General features: G+C 47.3%; 1 protein-coding gene across 4 annotated transcripts in view; it reads left to right on the top strand.

Moving 5' to 3' along the window:
* Positions 1-372: 372 nt before the first annotated feature.
* Positions 373-21,194, top strand: part of FAM222B (family with sequence similarity 222 member B) — a 94,622-nt gene continuing 73,800 nt past the window's right edge. For 2 of the 4 annotated variants that reach the window (XM_037992801.2, XM_037992798.2), the window contains exons 1-2: positions 373-496; positions 9,421-9,454. The gene's annotated coding sequence lies outside the window, so the exon portion shown is untranslated. The remainder of the gene's footprint in view (positions 497-9,420; positions 9,455-21,194) is intronic. The other 2 variants (XM_008010841.3, XM_008010836.3) reach the window with 1 other exon arrangement.

Below are 21,194 nucleotides of genomic sequence, written 5' to 3'. Positions count from 1 at the left end.
AAGAGCGAAACTTCGTCTCAAAAAAAACCCACAAAAAACAAACAAAAAAAACACCCAAATTTATCATCAGTGGTCACCTCAGAGCACCTGAATTCAGGCCTTTAAGTGCAAGTAGGATGCAGAATTCTGGAAGGACCAGTGTGCGGCTCCTTGGGGAAGCGCGATCCAAGAGTTTACTAACCTAGGCACGGTACTCCAGAGGCGTACCCTGCGGCCGCCGCCAGATTCTCTAAGCCTCAGAATTCTTCAAGGCCAGTTTCATGTCCACTAGAGACCCAGGGGTCGAGACCATCAGGCACTGAGGAAGACGCCCCCGACAGGGGCTGCGCAGGCGCGTGCGGCCTGAAGGGGCCCAGGCGCTCCACGCTGCGCAGGCGCAGGAGCGGCTCCTGCTAGTCCCGACAGCGGCGCCGGTGACTGAGGGGCCGGGACGTGGCGAAGTGGTGGCGGCGGGCGGCAAAGGAGCAGCCATGAGGGCCGGGCCCAGTCACCGACCGTGAGTAGTGGTGGAGGGGGAGTGGACAACGCGTGGGAAGAGGGTAACTTGGCGGAAGGATACATGACTTTGTGGGGTGGGCTCTGACTGTGGGAGACGGAAGGGCGTGGGGGAGGTACAGTTTGAGGTGATGATGGGAGAATTTGGGACACAGGTGGCCGCAGAGCTGTACAGGTTGGTGGAATGGGAAGGGTTTGCGTGCTGTGGAGTGAAGCAGCCCATTTGTATCATCCCTTCCTCCAGGAGCTTTTGGTCGCCTCTTCTTTTCCGCTTATTTCAGAGAATGATCGCGAGGGGAGGGTGGTAGAGGATGAAAGCTCTGTTGGAGCTGAAGAAGCCACCTCTGAACCAGGCAGAGGAAGGGTCGGTATCCTGGAGTAATAGGCTGGTCTGGGTAGAGGATGGGAGTCGGGAGCCCTCTTTTGAAAGCTGGGAGGGGTCTAGGGAAAAGAGGTGTAGGGGCTTAGAGTCAAGCAGGTTCGAAAGGAAGTCCACCATTGATAAAGCTGCTAGGTAACCTTGAGCAGGTCCCACTTAACCTTTCTGAACACCAGGAAGATGTCGTGCTTCAAAAGGGCTATTGCAAGCATCACCTATGTAATTGAGATTGTTTATGCAAATTGTGAATTGTAAGTACTATGCTGATGTTAATGTGTCACCAACAATATACTGGAAGTTAGACCTTACCATTGTTAATGGAATGACTGATTTCTCTGTTAAGGTAAGAAGCATATTGTTTGTAAAACCTCAGTAGACACATATGTGTTTTCAGTGTGGGCATAGCAGATCATGTGCAGAACTACCAGTTCTGTAATGTGACGAATTAGCCATCAGACTTCTGTAGGAAAAATACCGTACTCTTTGGCGTTTTTACAAACGGTGTGCAGCTCCTCACCCAAAAGGATGGAGGGCCAATCTGTTAAAATACTTACTGAACATAGCTAACTCAGGTTGCCTTGTAATATAGTTGGCACTAATGTGCTTTAAAGAGTTGAGAAAAGGCCGAGCTCAGTGGCTCATGCCTGTAATCCGAGCACTTTGGGAGGCTGAGGCGGTCAGATCATGAGGTCAGAAGTTCGAGACCAGCCCGGCCAACATAGTGAAATCCCGTCTCTGCTAAAAATACAAAAAATTAACCGGGTGTGGTGGCGGGTGCCTGTAATCCCAGCTACTTGGGAGGCTGAGGCAGGGGAATCACTTGAACCCGTGAGGCGGAGGTTGCGGTGAACTGAGATAGCGCCATTTGCACTCTAGTCCGGGCAACAGTGCGAGACCCTGTCTAGGAAAAAAAAAAAAAACAGAGTTGTTAAAACTAGTTTGAGACAAGCTGGGAGGGCTGCCCAGTGAGGGATGTGAAAATACAATTTGTTGTTTTATTTTATTTTTGAGACAGAGTCTTGCTCTGTCACACTCTGTCACCAAGCTGGACTGCAGTGGTGTCATCTTGGCTCGCAACAACCTCCTCCTCCCGGGTTCAAGCCATTCTCCTGCCTCAGCCTCCCGAGTAGCTGGGATTACAGATGCTCACCACCACGCCTGGCTAATTTTTGTAGTTTTAGTAGAGATGGGGTTTCACCATGTTGGCCAGGCTGGTCTTGATTTCCTCACCTCAGGTGATCCACCCACCTTGGCCTCCCAAAGTGCTGGGATTACAGGCATTAGCCACTGTGCCTGGCTATTTTGTTATCTTTATTTTCATTTTATTTTATTATAATTTTTTTTTTGAGGTGGGGAAAGGAGTCTTGCTCTGTCGCCCAGGCTGGAGGGCAGTGGCGCGAACTTGGCTTACGGCAACCTCCGCCTCCTGGGTTCAAGCAATTCTCCTGCCTCAGCCTCCCTAGTAGCTGGGATTACAGGCACGCGCCACCATACCTGGCTAATTTTTGCATTTTTTTTAGTATAGTCAGGGTTTCGCCATTGCCGGCCAGGCTGGTCTTGAACTGCTGACCTCAGGTGATCCGCACCCCCACCCCAGCCTCCCAAAGTGCTGGGATTACAGGTGTGAACCACTGCGCCTGGCCCATTTTATTATTTTTAAATTATAAAAAGTTTTCCTTTGGAAAGGAGTTTCTGGCTGCTCTGGGGACCTGTCTCTATTTTGGAGGTCAGATATGCATACAGCAGCCCTCTAACTCTACTTTTTGTTACCCTGCTTATCAGTGGGATCTCCCAGGTGGAATATCTCAGAAGAGGAACCTAAGAGGTGTCTAGTTTTCCTGAGAGGCTGAAGAAACACTCCTGAGACGTTGTTTTTTAATGTAGACAAAGCAGAGGACAGTCAAACTATGTGTTTATGGAGAGAGAAAATGGGTTCTTTTTATTTTATTTTGTTTTATTTATTTATTTATTTATTTTGAGACGGAGTCTCGCTCTGTCGCCCAGGCTGGAATGCAGTGGCGCAATCTCGGCTCACTGCAAGCTCCTCCTCCTGGGTTCACGCCATTCTCCTGCCTCAGCCTCTCATGTAGCTGGGACTACAGGTGCCCGCCACTGCACCCGGCTAAGTTTTTTTATTTTTAGTAGAGACGGGGTTTCACCGTGTTAGCCAGGATGGTCTCAATCTCCTGACCTCGTGATCCGCCCGCCTCGGCCTCCCAAAGTGCTGGGATTACAGGCGTGAGCCACCGCGCCCAGCTTATTTATTTATTTTTTGACACAGAGTCTCACTCTGTCGCCCAGGCTGGACTGCAGTGGCGCTATCTTGGCTCCGTGCAACCTCCACTTCCCGGGTTCAAGCGATTCTCCTGCCTCAGCCTGCAAGTAGTTGCGATTACAGGCGCCCACCACCATGCCTGGCTAGTTTTTGTATTTTGGGTAGAGATGGGGTTTCGCCATTTTGGTCAGGCTGGTCTCGAACTCCTGCCCTGGGGTGATCCGCCTGCCTCCGCCTCCCAAAGTGCTGGGATCACAGGCGTAAGCTACCAAGCCCAGCGAGAAAATGGTTTCTAAAATGGAGATGCAAACTCCTTTTAAAAGGACATAGACGCTTCAGCTTTGCTGGCTCTGAGGATTGAGACCTTGAACTGTCAAGGCCTTTTGGAAATCAATGAGTGATTTGTCTTTTACCTGAGTAAAGGTAGGGAGGGGCTATACTAGGTTCTTGAAGATTCACAAATAAGGGGAGTGTATTATTTTATAGGAATGGGGAAAATGAACCTGGTTGTTTTTAACTTCTGGTAAAATGTGTTTCACTTTTCTTTCTTTAAGATAAGCTTTCTGGTTTTAAAAAGAAAGCATTTGTTACTATTGTGATGGGTCATTACAAAAATTTATTCCATCTTTGACTACTACATGGAGTAGAGTATAAAATGTTATACATTAGGCCGGGCGCGGTGGCTCAAGCCTGTAATCCCAGCACTTTGGGAGGCCGAGACGGGCGGATCATGAGGTCAGGAGATCGAGACCATCCTGGCTAACACGGTGAAACCCCATCTCTACTAAAAAAATACAAAAAACTAGCCGGGCGAGGTGGTGGGCGCCTGTAGTCCCAGCTACTCGGGAGGCTGAGGCAGGAGAATGGCGTGAACCCGGGAGGCAGAGCTTGCAGTGAGCTGAGATCCGGCCACTGCACTCCAGCCTGGGCGACAGAGCGAGACTCTGTCTCAAAAAAAAAAAAAAAAAAAAAAAAAAGAAAAAAAAAATGTTATACATTAAGTAGAGTATAAAGTGTTGAAGCTGGCCTTGCTATCTTATTTTATTTTTTAATAGTTGGACATTTATTTTTAATATTGGTAATGCATTTTTCTCCCTACTGGAAATTTCCATCAGTTCAAATAAGCCCATAAATGCCACCCATGTTACGTTAAAATAATAGAGGTTTGTTCAGCTGTGATGAGAATTTCCTGTCCTCCTCTCCTTCTATTCTCTTTCCTATTTGTGGTTACTTTTATGCAGTAAATGACCTTACAAAATGAGGATTTCTTCCCCTGGGAAAGAAAAAGGGGTGGACTAGTATCTTGATTGCCTGTTGTGTGAGAAGTTTTTCCAAAGTGGGACAGGAGCTTTGGAGATTTAAGGACTTCCTGTGAATCTCTGACATAGCAGGGGCTAAAAGAAATATTTATTGGCTTCTTCTTCTTATTATTATTTTTATATTTTGAGACGGAGTCTCGCTCTGTCGCACAGGCTGGAGTGCAGTGGCACGATCTCAGCTCACTGCAAGCTCCGCCTCCCGGGTTCTCGCCATTCTCCTGCCTCAGCCTCCCGAGCAGCTGGGACTACAGGCGCCCGCCACCATGCCTGGCTAATTTCTTTTGGTATTTGTAGTAGAGACGGGGTTTCATTGTGTTAGCCAGGATGGTCTCGATCTCCTGACCTCGTGATCCACCCGCTTCGGCCTCCCAAAGTGCTGGGATTATAGGTGTGAGCCAACATGCCCTGCCTTGTTTTATTCTATTTTTTTGATACCGAGGTTCACTCTGTTGCCCTGGGTGGAGTGCAGTGGCGAGATCTCAGCTCATTGCAACGTCTGCCTCCTGGGTTCAAGTGATTCTCTGGCCTCAGCCTCTCCAGTAGCTGGGATTACAGGCGCACGCCACCACACCTGGCTAATTTTTGTATTTTTAGTAAAGATGGGATTTCACCATGTTGGCCAGGCTAGTCTTGAACTCCCGACCTCAGGCGATCTACCTGCCTTGGCTTCCCAAAGTGCTGGGATTACAGGTGTGAGCCTCCACGCCCAGCTGAAAATCTTTTTTTTTTTTTTTAATTCTATTTATTAATTTGTTATTTTTTTTGAGACAAGGTCTCACTCTGTCGCCCAGACTGGAGTGCAGTGGCACAATCTTGACTCACTGCAACCTCCGCCTCCCAGGCTCAAGCAGTTCTCCTGCCTCAGCCTCCTGAATTGCTGAGATTACGGGCACGGCACTAACCGCCTGGCTAATTTTTGTATTTTAAGTAGAAATGGGGTTTCACCATGCTGGCCATGTTGGTCTCGAACTCCTGACCTGAAATGATCCACCCGCCTCTGCCTCCCAGAGTGTTGGGATTACAGGCATGAGCCACTGCACCCGGCCTAAAAACATTATGTTTAAAAACAAAATTATTGGTCGGGCATGTTAGCTCACTGCTGTAATCCTAGCACTTTGGGAGGCTGAGGTGGGTGGATCATTTGAGGTCAGGAGTTTCAAACCAGCCTGGCCAACATGGTGAAACCCCGTCTCTACTAAAAATACAAAGATTAGCTGGGCATGGTGGTGGTCACATGTAATCCCAGTTACTTGGGAGGCTGAGGCAGGAGAATCGCTTGAATCCAGGAGGTGGAGGTGGTAATAAGCCAAGCTCGTGCCACGGCACTCTAGCATGGGCGACAGAGCGAGTGAGACTCTGTCTCAAAAAACAAAAAGCAAAACAAAATAAAAAGAAGTATTTAATATCTACTTCTGTCTTATTACTTCTCAAGGTCTCGATTGTTTCCCTGTCAAAGCTCTGTGACTTAAAAGGACTACAATTTAACAAGAAAAATACTAAATTTTCTTTATTAAAGGATGCATTTAATACAAGGAGGGAAATAAGTAATCTGCTTTGCTGGTTCAATTTTTGTTTTAATTTTTATTTATTTATTTGTTTACTTTTTGAGATGGAGTCTTACTCTTGTCGCCCAGGCCAGGGCGCAGGGGCGCGATCTCGGCTCACTGCAACCTCTGCCGTCTGGGTTCAAGCTTCTCCTGCCTCAGCCTCCTGAGCAGCTGGGGTTACAGGTGCCCGCCACGATGCCTGGCTAATTTTTGTACTTTAGTAGAGATGGGGTTTTGCCATGTTGGCCTGGCTGGTCTCGAACTCCTGACCTCAGGTGATCAGCCTAAGGGAGGAGACCACCCCTTATATTGTCTTATGCCCAATTTCTGCCTCCAAAGAAAGAAGTAAAAACTAAAAGGCAGAAATGAAATCCACAAGCAGACAGCCCAGCGCCACACCCTGGACCTGGTATTTTTTTTTTTTTTTTGAGACGGAGTCTCGCTGTGTTGCCCAGGCTGGAGTGCAGTGGCGTGATCTCGGCTCACTGCAAGCTCCGCCTCCCAGGTTCACACCATTCTCCTGCCTCAGCCTCCAAGTAGCTGGGACTACAGGCACCCGCCACCTCGCCCGGCTAGTTTTTTGTATTTTTAGTAGAGACGGGGTTTCACCGTGTTAGCCAGGATGGTCTCAATCTCCTGACCTCGTGATCCACCCGCCTCGGCCTCCCAAAGTGCTGGGATTACAGCAGTGAGCCACCGTGCCCGGTCTGGACCTTGTAGTTAAAGATCTACCCCTGACCTAATAGGTTATGTTATCTATAGATTACAGACATTGTATAGAAAAGCACTGTGAAAATCCCTGTCCTGTTCTAATTACTGGTGTATGCAGCCCAGAGTCACATACCCCCTGCTTCTCAATTGATCATGACCCTCTCACGCAGACCCCCTTAGAGTTGTGAGCCCGTAAAAGGGACAGGAATTGCTCACTTGGGGAGCTCAGTTGTTGGAGACGTGAGTCTTGCCAAAGCTCCCGGCCAAATAAAGCCCTTCCTTCTTTAATTCGGTGTCTGAGGGGTTTTGTCTGCACCTTGTCCTGCTACAAGCCCACCTTGCGGCCTCCCAAAGTGCTGGGATTACAGGTGTGTGCTGGCTCAATTATTAAATGGTGGTTTGGTACAACACTGGATCATACTATTTCATGGGAAAATACAGGTCATTTAAGAAGTGATTTAGGGCCAGGTGCGGTGGCTTACGCCTGTGATCCCAGCACTTTGGGAGGCCGAGGCGGGTGGGTCACAAGGTCAGGAGTTCGAGACCAGCCTGGCCAATATGGTGAAACCCCATCTCTACTAAAAATACAAAAATTAGTTGGGCGTGGTGGTGGACGCCTGTAATCCCAGCTATCCGAGAGGCTGAGCCAGAGAATCGCTTATCGCTTAAACACAGGAGGCGGAGGTCGCAGTGAGCAGAGATCACGCCACTGCACTCCAGACTGGGCAACAACAGAGGGAGACTCTGAAAAAAATAAAGTAAATAAAAATAAGAAGTGATTTTGGTCTGCATGGTGGTTCATGCCTGTAATATCAGCACTTTGGGAGGCCTAGGAGGAGGATCACTTGAGCCCAGGAGTTCCAGACCAGCCTGGGTAATATGGTGAAACCCTCCCTTTACAAAAAATTAAAAATGAGCTGGGTGTGGTGGCATGTACCTATAGTCCCAGCTACTTGGGAGGCTGAGGTGGTAGGATCACTCGAGTCCAAGAGATCAAGGATGCAGTGAGCAGTAATCCGAGCTGTAATCACGCTATTGCACTCCAGCCTGGGAGACAGAGTGAGACCCTATTTAAAACAACAACAAAAATAAGTGTTTTGTTTAAAAGATTTACTTGGTTACCAATTTTCTGGGAACTGACCCTGAAACTAGTTGGGAAAAATATGCAAATCTAGAAACAACATAAGTATCAATTTGCGAATTTGTGTAATGTCTTTTTTTCTACCAGTAAGCCATAACTAGGCTTGAATTGTAAGCTCTGTGGGTTCTGTGGCCTCGTTGAAAAATGTTGGAGTTGATCCTTTCAGCAATCAACTTCAGCAAATATTTAAGTGTCTATCGTGTGTTATATCTTGTGCTAGGTGCTGGGAGGGAATTAAAATATAAATGACAAAATCATTTTTAAAGTGTTCACTGCTGGCCGGATGCAGTGGCTCACACCTGTAATCCCAGCAATTTGGGAGGCCGAGGTGGGCAGATCATGAGGTCAGGAGTTCAATACCATCCTGGCCAAGATGGTGAAACCCCGTCTCTACTAAAAATATAAAAATTAGCTGGGCGTGGTGGCAGGCGCCTGTAATCCCAGCTACTTGGGAGGCTGGGGTTGAGAATTCCTTGAATCCGGGAGGTGAAAGTTGCAGTGAGCTGAGATCGCACCACTGCACTCCAGCCTGGGCGATAGAGCAAGACTCCATCTCAAAAAAAATCCCAGAAAACAAAAAGCAAAAATTAGCTGAGCTTAGTGGCAGGCAGCTGTAATCCCAGCTGCTCAGGAGGCTGAGGAAGGAGAATCGCTTCAACCTGGGAGGTGGAGGTTGCAGTGAGCCAAGGTCGCGCCAGCCTAGACAGGGTGAGGCTCCATCTCAGAAAAAAAAAAAAGAGTTCACCTTTTTTTTTTATTTTTTGGTTTTTTTGAGACGGAGTCTTGCTCTGTCGCCCAGGCTGGAGTGCAGTGGCGCGATCTCGGCTCACTGCAAGGTCCGCCTCCCGGGTTCACGCCATTCTCCTTCCTCAGCCTCCCAAGTAGCTGGGACTACAGGTGCCTGCCACCAGGGCTGGCTATCTTTTGTATTTTTAGTAAAGACAGGGTTTCACCGTGTTAGCCAGGATGGTCTCGATCTCCTGACCTCGTGATCCGCCCGCCTTAGCCTCCCAAAGTTCTGGGATTACAGGCGTGAGCCACCACACCCAGCCTTTTTTTTTGTTTTTAAGGCTAGCTGAAGCAGTGGGAATGAAGAAGCAACAAATTTGTAACTTGTTGTATCAATTAGTTGTAAATACTACTGCACTCGGAGCAGCCACATTTTAATTAGAGACCAGCACATGAATAGTTCTGAGTCAGTACAATAAGTGCTGTAATAGAGATCTGTACTAAGTGCTATGGGAACATTAGCTCTGCCTTGTAGTGGGAGGGGAAAGTTAGAGAAGACTTCCTAGAGAAAGAGTCAGTTGGGTCTTGAAGGAGGAATACAATTTGGCTGAGTCAGCCAAAAAAAGGATTGGAAAAGTGACTGTTTGAAGTGAGAAAAATAGCTTGTACAAAGATACAGATGTGCAAGAAGTATGGACCTGTGGACTAGTTTAATGTGGCAAGATCATGGGGTATGAGGAAGGAATAGAAGGAAGTGAGGTGAGAGATGGGTTGGAATCCAGTTATGGGTGACCTTAGTAAGGGGTCTGAATTTTATTTTGTAGGTGCTGAGGAGTCATGGAAGAGTTTTTAAACCAGGTAAGGAACATGTTTAGATCACTATTTAAGTAGAAGTAACTCTGTTGACAGTGTAGAAGTTAGATTTTAAAAGGCAGAATTGATTGTAGGGGGACTAGCTGATTGGGAGACTGGTGTGATGGCTTGAGAGATATTGAAGATATCAGGCACAGTAGTCATGGTGGAATTGTAGACAGATTGAAGAACTTTTTAGGAGAGTAACTAAAAGGATCTCATTGACTTTATATTGGGGAATGGGTAGAGAAGAAGGAGTTGTCAACGATGGAGTTGAAATTGCTGGCTTGGACAATTAAGTGGAATGTGATGTCATTAACCAAGTTAGGGAATACAAGAGTAAAAGAGGGTATTACATTTGAGGGAAACAAGTTTGATTTTGGTGTGTAGTATTTGAGGTATCTGGGAAATCCAATAGCAAATCCAATAGGCTTCCGGATATATATATAGGTCTTGAATAGAAAGGTTCAGAAGGAAGATACAGATTTAGTAGTCATTAACATATTAGTAGGTAAAGTCAGATTGATGACCCTGTGAGTCCAAGCTTCAGTTGCTTTATATGTTGTTCATTCATATCTTTGAGAGATTAGCCTTGCAGGAATGTGGCATGACAACTACTACTTCATAGTACGGTGCTAGTCCTTTTCCTTATTTTTCAATTTTTTTTTCTGTGAACTTTTTTTTTTTTTGAGACAAAGTGTCACTCTGTCGCCCAGGCTGGAGTACGGTGGCACGATCTCGGCTCACTGCAACCTTAGTCTCCGGGATTCAAGCAATACTCCTGCCTCTCCCAAGTAGCTGGAACTACCACCGTGCCCAGCTAATTTTTGTATTTTTAGTAGAGACGGGGTTTCACCATGTTGGCCAGGGTGGTCTCAAACTCCTGACCTCAGGTGATCCACCTGCTTCGGCCTCCCAAAATGCTGGGATAACAGGCGTGAGCCACCATGCCCAGTGGAACTTGTCTTTTTTTTTTTTTTGAGAGGAAGTCTCCCTCTGTCGCCCAGGCTGGAGTGCAGTGGGGCGATCTCGGCTCACTGCAACCTCCGTTTCCTGGGTTCAAGTTATTCTCCTGCCTCAGCCTCCCAAGTAGCTGGGACTGCAGGTGCGCACCACCATACCTGGCTAATTTTTTGTATTTTTAGTTGAGACAGGGTTTCACCATGCTGGCCAGGCTGGTCTCGAACTCCTGACCTTGTAATCCGCCTGTCTCAGCCTCCCAAAGTGCTGGGATTACAGGCCTGAGCCACCGTGCCTGGCCCCTTTCCTTTTTTTTTTTTTTTAAATAGAAACAGAGTCTCACTGTGTTGCTCAGGGTGCTGTCAAAATCCTGGCCTCAAGTGATCCTCCTGCCTCAACCTCCCAGAGTGCTAGGATTTTAGGTGTGAGCCACGGTGCCCAGCCTTTCTTTTTTAACTGGCATCACTTTCCACTTTTTTGGAGGATTGTTTTTATAGCTTGTTTGCAAGGTAGGACATCCTGTTTTCAACTTCTCCCCCTTCTTGCTGTTATTCAAAGTAATTGGTCATTTTTTTTTTTTTTTTTTTTTGAGACGGAGTCTCGCTCTGTCACCCAGCCTGGAGTGCAGTGGCCGGATCTCAGCTCACTGCAAGCTCCGCCTCCCGGGTTCACGCCATTCTCCTGCCTCAGCCTCCCGAGTAGCTGGGACTACAGGCGCCCGCCACCTCGCCCGGCTAGTTTTTTGTACTTTTTAGTGGAGAGAGGGTTTCGCCGTGTTAGCCAGGATGGTCTCGATCTCCTGACCTCGTGATTCGCCCGTCTCGGCCTCCCAAGGTGCTGGGATTACAGGCTTGAGCCACCGCGCCCGGCGCAATTGGTCATTAAGAACAAAAACTTACGTATTGCTCTGTCTGTGCTAGGAGCTAAAATATAAGTATTTAGTGTTTTCTCCTTCATACCCACCTAGAGTTTATGTCTTGATGGGAGAAACAAGTTAACTCTCTCTTTTTTTTTTTTTTTTTTTTTTAGGCGGAGTCTGGCTCTTTTGCCCAGGCTGGAGTGCAGTGGCCGGATCTCAGCTCACTGCAAGCTGCACCTCCTGGGTTCACGCCATTCTCCTGCCTCAGCCTCCCGAGTAGCTGGGACTACAGGCGCCCACCACCTCGCCCGGCTAGTTTTTTTTTTTGTATTTTTTAGTAGAGATGGGGTTTCACTGTGTTAGCCAGGATGGTCTCGATCTCCTGACCTCGTGATCCGCCCGTCTCGGCCTCCCAAAGTGCTGGGATTACAGGCTTGAGCCACCGCGCCCGGCCGAAACAAGTTAACTCTCAATCACAGAGTTAAGAGTGATGATAGAGGTCTTTAGAGTGTAATGAAAATATGTTAACCCTTGACCCATATTTGGGGAGAATCAAGGAAGGCTTGTGGATGGAGGATTGTCCAAAGACCTGAAGGATGAGTACGATTTAGGTGAAGAGTCAGAGGAAGATCATTGGCAGCAGAGGGACCATTGTTTGTAAAGTACAAGAAGCTTAACATTTTATTGTCACCGTTTGGAATGAATAGCTTGTCTTTTATGAAAAATGGGTTTTCAACTCTGTTGTACTAAACAATGATACATATCTTTATGTAAAACATTTTTCTTTTCCTCTGGACAACTGCAGGAAATCTCAGAACAGCCGTGCAAGTGAAAAATTAGAATCTTGAGCTGGGCGCGGTGGCTCATGCCTGTAATCCCTGCACTTTGGGAAGCCAAGGCGGGCGGATCACGAGGTCAGGAGATCAAGACCATCCTGGCTAACACGGTGAAACTCTGTCTCTACTTAAAATACAAAAAATTAGCTGGGCGTGGTGGCGGGCGCCTGTAGTCCCAGCTACTCAGGAGGCTGAGGCAGGAGAATGGCGTGAAGCCCGGAGGCGGAGCTTGCAGTGAGCCCAGATGGTGCCACTGCACTCCAGGCTGGGTGACAGAGCAAGACTCCGTCTCAAAAAAAAAAAAAAAAAAAGAAAAAATTAAAAACAAGAATCTTGAAAAATAGATGTTAGATTTCTAATCCTTCTAGTACCTCTATTGGTTTTTTTCTTTCTTATTTTCTTTTTTTTTTGAGACAGAGTCTTGCCGTGTTGCCCAGGCTGGAGTGCAGTGGCCTGATCTCGGCTCACTGCAAGCTCCGCCTCCCGGTTTCACGCCTTTTTCCTGCCTCAGCTTCCTGAGCTGCTGGGACTACAGGCGCCCAACACCATGCCTGGCTAATTTTTTTGTATTTTTAGTTGAGACAGGGTTTCACTCTGTTAGTCATGATGGTCTCAATCTCCTGACCTCGTGATCCGCCCACCTCGGCCTCCCAAAGTGTTGGGATTACAGGCGTGAGCCACCTCGCCCAGCCCTGCATTGTTTTTTTCTTTAAGTAAATCTAGGAAGCTAACCCCTACTTAAAAGTAGACACTTTGGCCGGGCACGGTGGCTCAAGCCTGTAATCCCAGCCCTTTGGGAGGCCGAGGCTGGTGGATCACGAGGTCAGGAGATCGAGACCATCCTGGCTAACACAGTGAAACCCCATCTCTACTAAAAATACGATAAACTAGCCAGGCGCGGTGGCAGGCGCCTGTAGTCCCAGCTACTCGGGAGGCTGAGGCAGGAGAATCTCTTGAACCTGGGAGGTGGAGGTTGCAGTGAGCTGAGATCGCACCACTGCTCTGCAGCCTGGGCAACAGCAAGACATGCTCTCAAAAAAAAGGTGCGGGCACGGTGGCTCGTGCCTGTAATCCCAGCACTTTGGGAGGGCGAGGCAGGTGGATCACAAGGTCAGGAGTTCGAGACTAGCCTGGCCAATATGGTGAAACCCCGTCTCTACTAAAAATACAAAAAACTAGCCGGGCGAGGTGGCGGGCGCCTGTAGTCCCCGCTACTCGGGAGGCTGAGGCAGGAGAATGGTGTGAACCCGGGAGGCGGAGCTTGCAGTGAGCTGAGATCCGGCCACTGCACTCCAGCCCGGGCGACAGAGCAAGACTCCGTCTCAAAAAAAAAAAAATAAATAAAAATAAATAAATAAATAAATAAATAAATAAATAAAAATACAAAAAGAATTAGCCAGGCGTGGTGGCACATGCCTGTAATCCCAGCTACTTGGGAGGCTGAGGCAGGAGAATTACTTGAATCTGGGAGGCAGAGGTTGCAGTGAGCCGAGATCGTGCCACTGCACTCCAGCCTGGGTGATAGAGCTAGACTCCATCTCAAAAAAAAAAAAAAAAAAAAAAATGTATAAGGAGCTCAAAACTCAGCGAGAAGAAAGCAAACAACGCCATTAAAATAATGGGCTGGATCCAGTGGCTTATGCCTTTAATCCCAACACTTTAGGATGCCAAGGCAGGCAGATCACTGGATCCCAAGAGTTTGAGATCAGCCGGGGCAACATGGCAAAACTCTGTCTTGACAGGAAAAAAAAAAAAAAAAAAACCACAAAAGTTAACTCAGTGTGGTGGCATGTGCCTGTAGCCCCAGCTACTCGGGGACTGAGGCAGGAGAATCGAGTGAACCTGGGAGGTGGAGGTTGCAGTGAACTGAAATTGCGCCACTGCACTCTAGCCGGGGAGATAGAGTGAGACTGTGTCTCCTAAATAAATAAATAAATATGACCTAAGTATTTATCCAAGTGAAATAAAAATCTGTGTTCACAAAAAACTTGTCTGTGACTGTTTACAGCAGCTTTATTTATAGTCACCACAAACTGGAAAGAACCTGAATGACTCTTAGCTGGGGAATGGATAAACTATGATATATCTACACAATGGAATACTATTCAGCAATAAAAAGGAACTATTCACATATGCAGTAACGTGAATGAAATTCTTTGGTATTATGCTCAGTGAAAGAAACAAAACTCAAAAGGCTGTAGTCTGTATGACTGCATTTGTATGATGTTCTGGGGAAAACTCAAAACTATAAGGACAGTGGGGAACAGATCAGTGATTGCCTGGGGATAAGAGTAGAGAGAGAGTGAGCCGGGTGCAGTGGTTCATGCCTGTAATCCCAGCACTTTGGGAGGCCGAGTTGGGGCATATCACCTGAGGTCGGGAGTTTGAGACCAGCCTGACCAACATGGAGAAACTCCGTCTCTATTAAAAATACAAAATTAGCCGGGCGTGGGGGCGCTTGCCTGTCCTAGCTACTCAGGAAGGCTGAAGCAGGAGAATCGCTTGAACCTGGGAGGCAAAGGTTGCGGTGAGCCAAGATGGCACCATCGCACTCCAGCCTAGGCAACAAGAGTGAAACTCCATCTCAAAAAAAAAAAAAAAAACACTGTAGAGAGAGAGTGGCCAAGTGCGGTGGCTCACACCTGTAATCCAGCACTTTGGGAGGCCGAGGCGGGCAGATCACGAGGTCAGGAGTTCAAGACCAGACTGGCCAATGTAATTAAACCCCGTCTCTACTAAAAATGCAAAAATTAGCTGGGCATGGTGGCACGCACCTGTAGTCCTAGCTACTCGGAACGCTGGGGCAGGACAAGCGCTTGAACCTGGGAGTCGGAGGTTGCCATGAGCTGAGATGGCACCACGCTGCACTCCAGCCTGGTGACAGAGCGAGATTGTCTCAAAAAAAAAAAAAAAAAAAATGTAGAGAGTTTGACTGCAAAGAGGTAGTATGAGGAAATTTTTGGGGGGTGACATGACTGTTCCATGTTTTGATTGTGGTTGTGGTTACATGACTATGCATTTATGATAACTCTTAGAACTGAACACTAAAAGAGTGTTTTTTTTGTCTGGGGCGGAGAAGAGAGGCTTTAAAGACTAATTCCAGAAATGTAATTCTCTAAATACATTTGAATTTTTAGCTTAATTTTCTTTTTTAATATGTTTTACATAATTAAAAGTGAAAAGTCTAGAAAATTTAAATCCTTTTGAATTTATTTTACTTAGAAATGCAGTTGTGGGTTTTTTGTTTTTTTCTGTTTTGTTTTGTTTTGTTTTTGAGACAGAGTCTTCTCTGTAGCTCAGGCTGGAGTTCAGTGGCACAATCACAATTCACTACAACCTCTGCCTCCTGGCTCAAGCGATCCTCCCACCTAAGCCTCTTGAGTCGCCGGCACTACAGATGGCGCACCACCATGCCTGGCTAATTTTTTGTGGGTATTTTTTGTTTTAGAGATGGGGTTTTGCCGGCCGGGCGCGGTGGCTCAAGCCTGTAATCCCAGCACTTTGGGAGGCCGAGGCGGGTGGATCACGAGGTCAGGAGATCGAGACCATCCTGGCTAACATGGTGAAACCCCGTCTCTACTAAAAATACAAAAAACTAGCCGGGCGTGGTGGCGGGCGCCTGTAGTCCCAGCTACTCGGAGGCTGAGGCAGGAGAATGGCGGGAACCCGGGAGGCGGAGCTTGCAGTGAGCCGAGATTGCGTCACTGCACTCCAGCCTGGGTGACACAGCGAGACTCCGTCTCAAAAAAAAAAAAAAAAAAAAAAAAAGATTACTTATGCCCTTTCCCTTTAAGGCCCTGGTGCCTGATACATAGCAGATGCTTGATTCCATCATCCTGCCTCACTTTATTATATTTTTGCTCAAGCTATTTTCTTCCAAGGACATTTCTTCCAAAATAGACAAACATAACCAATTATCTGAACAAACATAACCAAGACTCTCCTAATTAAGCTTTAGGATTTAGCTCATAGTTAATTTCTTCTGTGAAGTCTTCCCCGTTCCCAAGGCACTATTAATCACTCTTGCTGATGGGCTACTCTGACATTTTACTATCCTGCTAACATTACCTTTATTATTATTTTTTACATTGTTTAAAGGGCAACATCGGCCGGCTCAAGCCTGTAATCCCAGCACTTTGGGAGGCCGAGACGGGCGGATCACGAGGTCAGGAGATCGAGACCAGCCTGGCTAACACGGTGAAACCCCGTCTCTACTAAAAAATACAAAAAAAAAACTAGCCGGGCGCGGTGGCGGGCACCTGTAGTCCCGGCTACTCGGGAGGCTGAGGCAGGAGAATGGCATGAACCCGGGAGGCGGAGCTTGCAGTAAGCTGAGATCTGGCCACTGCACTCCAGCCTGGGTGACAGAGCGAGACTCCGTCTCAAAAAAAAAGAAAAAAAAAAAAAAAAAAAAGGGCAACATCTCATTCTATAAAATAGAATGCATGTTCCTTACATTTGTTATTTAATTGCCATTCTGTTTCCTCATCTGGATTGTGAGCTTTTTGTAGGTAGGGGTTATGCCTTTTTCACTTTTTTTTTTAATAGACAGGATCTCGCTGTGTTCCCAGGCTTGGAGTGCCATGGCATTGTCATCACTCACTGCAGCTTCTAAACTCTTGGGCTCAAGCAATTCTCCTGCCTCAGCCTCCCAAGTAGCTAGGACTACAGATGCAAGCCAGTGTGCCAGCTAATTTTTAAAATATTTTGTGGAGATGGGGTCTCAATATGTTGTCCAGACTGTTTTTTTTTTTCTTTTTTGAGACAGAGTTTAATTCTCCACCAGGCTAGAGTATAGTGGTGCTGTTATAGCTCACTGCAACCTCAAATTCCTGGGCCTAAATGATCCTCTTGTGTCAGCCTCCCAGGTAGCTAGGAGAGTAGACACAAGCCACTGTGCCTGGCTAATGAAAAAAAAATTTTTTTGGCCAAGACAAGGTCTCGCTATATTGCCCATGGTGGTCTCAAGCTCCTGGCTTCAAGTGACCCTCCCACCTCAGCCTCCCAAAGCGCTGGGATTACAAGTGTCAGTGCCTGGCCCTTTTTTACCTTTTTATTTTATTTTATTTTTTTATTTTTTTATTTTTTGAGACGGAGTCTGGCTCTGTCGCCCAGGCTGGAGTGCAGTGGCCGGATCTCAGCTCACTGCAAGCTCCGCCTCCTGGGTTTACGCCATTCTCCTGCCTCAGCCTCCTGAGTAGCTGGGACTACAGGCGCCGCCACCACGCCCGGCTAGTTTTTTTTTTTTTTTTGTATTTTTTAGTAGAGACGGGGTTTCACCGTGTTAGCCAGGATGGTCTCGATCTCCTGACCTTGTGATCCGCCCGTCTGGGCCTCCCAAAGTGCTGGGATTACAGGCTTGAGCCACCGCGCCCGGCTTTACCTTTTTAATGTCAGCACCTAACAACTAAGCCTGCCAAATATATTGAGTTTCTACTGTGTTTTCAGCATTGGCGGTACACAAAACAAGATAGACAAAATCCCTGCTGTTATGGAGCATACATTCCAGTGAGGGCAAACAGGCAACAAACAGCTTTTTTTTGTTTTTGTGTTTTGAGACGGAGTTCCACTCTTGTTGCCCAGGGTGGAGTGCAGTGGTGCGATCTCGGCTCACCAGGTATGAGCAATTCTCCTGTCTCAGCCTCCCAAGCAACTCAGATTACAGGCATGCACCACCACGCCCGTCTGTTTTTTTTGTATTTAGTAGAGACGGGGTTTCACCATGTTGGTCAGGCTTGTCACAAACTCCTGACCTCCAGTGATCCACTGGCCTCAGCCTCCCAAAGTGCTGGAATTACAGGCGTGAGCCACCGTGTCCAGCAACAGACAGCTTTTTAAAAATCAGTTAATGGCCGGGCATGGGTGGCTTATGCCTGTAAACCCAGCACTTTGGGAGGCCGAGGCAGGCAGATCACTTGAGGTCTGGAGTTCAAGACCAGCTTGGCCAACATGGTGAAACCCTGTCTCTACTAAAAATACCAAAAATTAGCTGGGTGTGGTGGCATGAGCCTGCAGTCCCAGCTATTCAGGAGGCTGAGGCAGGATAATCGCTTGAACCGGCAGGCAGAGGTTACAGGGAGCCAAGATCGTGCCACTGCATTCCAGCCTGGGCTACAGGGCAAGACTCAGTCTCAAAAAAACAACAAAAAAGTCAGTTAATGGCCAGGCACGGTAATCCCAGCACTTTGGGAGGCCTAGGTGGGTGGATCACTTGAGGCCAGGAGTTCAAGACCAACCTGGCCAACATGACGAAACCCCATCTCTACTTTTATACAAAAATTAGCTGGGCATGGTGGTGGATGCCTGTAATCCCAGTTACTTGGGAGGCTGAGGCAGGAGAATTGCTTGAACCCGGGAGGCGGAGGTTGCAGTGAGCCAAGATTGTGCCATTGTACAGCCTGCGAGATAGAGCGAGACTCTATCTCAAAAATAAAATAAAACAAAATAAATAAAAATCAGTTAATGATAAATACTGTAAAGAAAAATAGAGGATGTGATAATATGAAATGAATAGGTACTTTAGATTGGGAGACAATCTCTCTGAGGATATGGCATTTAAGATCTAGGAGTATATGAAGATCAGCAGATCAAACATTATAGTGCAGAGCACCTAAGGAGGAATGAACTTGGTATGTTGGAGGAACAGAAATCAGGCCAGTATTGTTTGAATACGGTGAATGAAGGAGAGAATGACCAGAGATGAGAAAGGCAGAGGCTACATGACAGTGAGATTTGGAAGCTAGGGTAAGGTGTTTCGTTTCCTTTGGAGTGTTTTTTTTGTTTGTTTTTTGGGTTTTTTTTAGATGGGGTCTCACTCTGTCACCTAGGTTGGAGTGCAGTGGCGCAATCTTGGCTCACTGTAACCTCTACCACCGGGCTAAGGGATCCTCCCCCCTCAGCCTCTCAAGTAGCTGGGACCATAGGTGCACGCCTGTACGTCTGGCTAATTTTTTTGTATTTTTGGTAGAGATCAGATTTCACCATGTTGCCCAGTCTGGTCTCAAACTCCTAAGCTCAGGCAATTCACCTGCCTTGGCCTCCCAAAGTGCTGGGATTTCAGGCGTGAACCACTGCACCCAGCCTCCTTTGGAGTTTTTAAGTATGAATATGATATGAGTTGATTTGTGACTAGAAAGAATGATCAGTTGCTGTGTTAGAAATGGATTGTAGTGTGGGCGCGGTGGCTCACGCCTGTAATCCCAGCGCTTTGGGAGGCCAAGGTGGGTGGATCACTTGAGGTTGGGAGTTCGAGACCAGCCTGACCAACATGGGGAAACCCCATCTCTACTAAAAATACAAAATTAGCTGGGCGTGGTGGCACATGCCTGTAATCCCAGCTACTCAGGAGACTGAGGCAGGAGAATTGCTTGAACCCGGTTTGCGGTGAGCCGAGATCACACCATTGCAATCTAGCCTGGGTAACGAGCGAAACTCCATCTCCAAAAATAAATGGATTGTAGAAGGAAGCAAGGAGACCAGTAACAAGGCTCTTTGCACGAATCACATGAGACTTTATGGTAACTTGGACTGGGGTGATGGTATAAAAGCTGTGGAAAGGTGGACAGATTTGGCATGTCTTTTGGAAGTGAAGTTGACAGGGCTTGCTTTGGGATTGTTACAGGTAATAAGGAATCATGGATAACTTCTAGATTATTGACTGGAGCAACCAGGGAAGTAAATGGTTGATGCTGTTAATTGAGATGAGTAAGCCTAGCAGAATATAATTGTCTAGAATTCTTGGACAGTGGTGGCTCATGCCTGTAACCCAGCACTTTGGGGGCTGAGACAAGAGGATCGCCTAAGCCCAGGAGTTTCAGACCAGCCTGGGTAAGATAGAGAGAACCTGTGTCTACAAAAAATAAGAAAGTTAGCCTACTTGAGGGGCTGAGGTGGGAGGATGGCTTGAACCCAGGGGGTGGAGGTTACAGTGAGCTGTGATTGTGCCACTACACTTCAGCCCTGGCAACAGAGTGATAACTTGTCTAAAATAAAAAAAAAAAAATTGTTGGCCGGCGCGGTGGCTTGCGCCTGTAATCCCAGCACTTTGGGAAGCCGAGGCGGGTGGATGGTGAGGTCAGGAGATTGAGACCATCCTGTCTAACTCGGTGAAACCCCGTCTCTACTGAAAATACAAAAAATTAGCCGGGCATGGTGGCGGGCACCTGTAGTCCCAGCTACTCGGGAGGCTGAGGCAGGAGAATGGCATGAACCTGCGAGGCAGAGCTTGCAGTGAGCCGAGATTGTGCCACTGCACTCCAGCCTGGGTGACAGAGTGAGACTCTGTCGCAAAAAAAAAAAAAAAAAAAAAAAAATTATCTTTTGGTCCTGCCAGGTTTGAGATACTTATTAGGTATTCAAATGGAGAAATTAGATAGGCAGTTGGATAGAAATGCCTGGCATTCCTAGGAGAATTCTGAGCTGAAATAGATAGAATCTGAAGTCATGGAATTTAATCAGGAGGTCATCTACGGATGGTTTGTGGCTAGAGAAGAGCAATTTGTTTTTTTTTTTTTTTTTTTTGAGACGGAGTCTCGCTCTGTCGCCCAGGCTGGAGTGCAGTGGCGCAATCTCGGCTCACTGCAAGCTCCACCTCCCGGGTTCACGCCATTCTCCTACCTCAGCCTCCCGAGTAGCTGGGACTACAGGCGCCCGCCACTGCGCCCGGCTAATTTTTTTCTATTTTTTAGTAGAGACGGGGTTTCACCATGGTCTCGATCTCCTGACCTTGTGATCCGCCCACCTCGGCCTCCCAAAGAGCTGGGATTACAGGCGTGAGCCACCGCGCCCGGCCGAGAAGAGCAATTTGAAAGAGAAGGACTAGCTAGTGAGGTAGGTGGAAAACCCAGAAAGTGATGCTATAGAAGGCAAGTAAAGAAGTGTTTCAAGAAGGGAGTGGTCAGCCTGGGTAACATAGTAAGACCCTGTGTCTACAAAAAATAGAAAATTAGCTGTCTGGTAGCACATGCCTGTGGTAGTCCCAGCTATTCAGGAGGCTGAGGTGGGAGAATTGCTTGAGTCTGGGAGGTTGAGGCTGCAGTAAGCAGTGCTCGTGCCACTGCACTCCAGTCTAATCATGCCACTGCATTCCAGG

The sequence above is a fragment of the Chlorocebus sabaeus genome, chromosome 16 (genome assembly GCF_047675955.1).
Source record: "Chlorocebus sabaeus isolate Y175 chromosome 16, mChlSab1.0.hap1, whole genome shotgun sequence".
In the NCBI taxonomy this organism is placed as follows: domain Eukaryota; kingdom Metazoa; phylum Chordata; class Mammalia; order Primates; family Cercopithecidae; genus Chlorocebus; species Chlorocebus sabaeus.
Note: the sequence above shows the minus strand (reverse complement) of the source record. Positions and strands in the feature narration are given on the sequence as shown.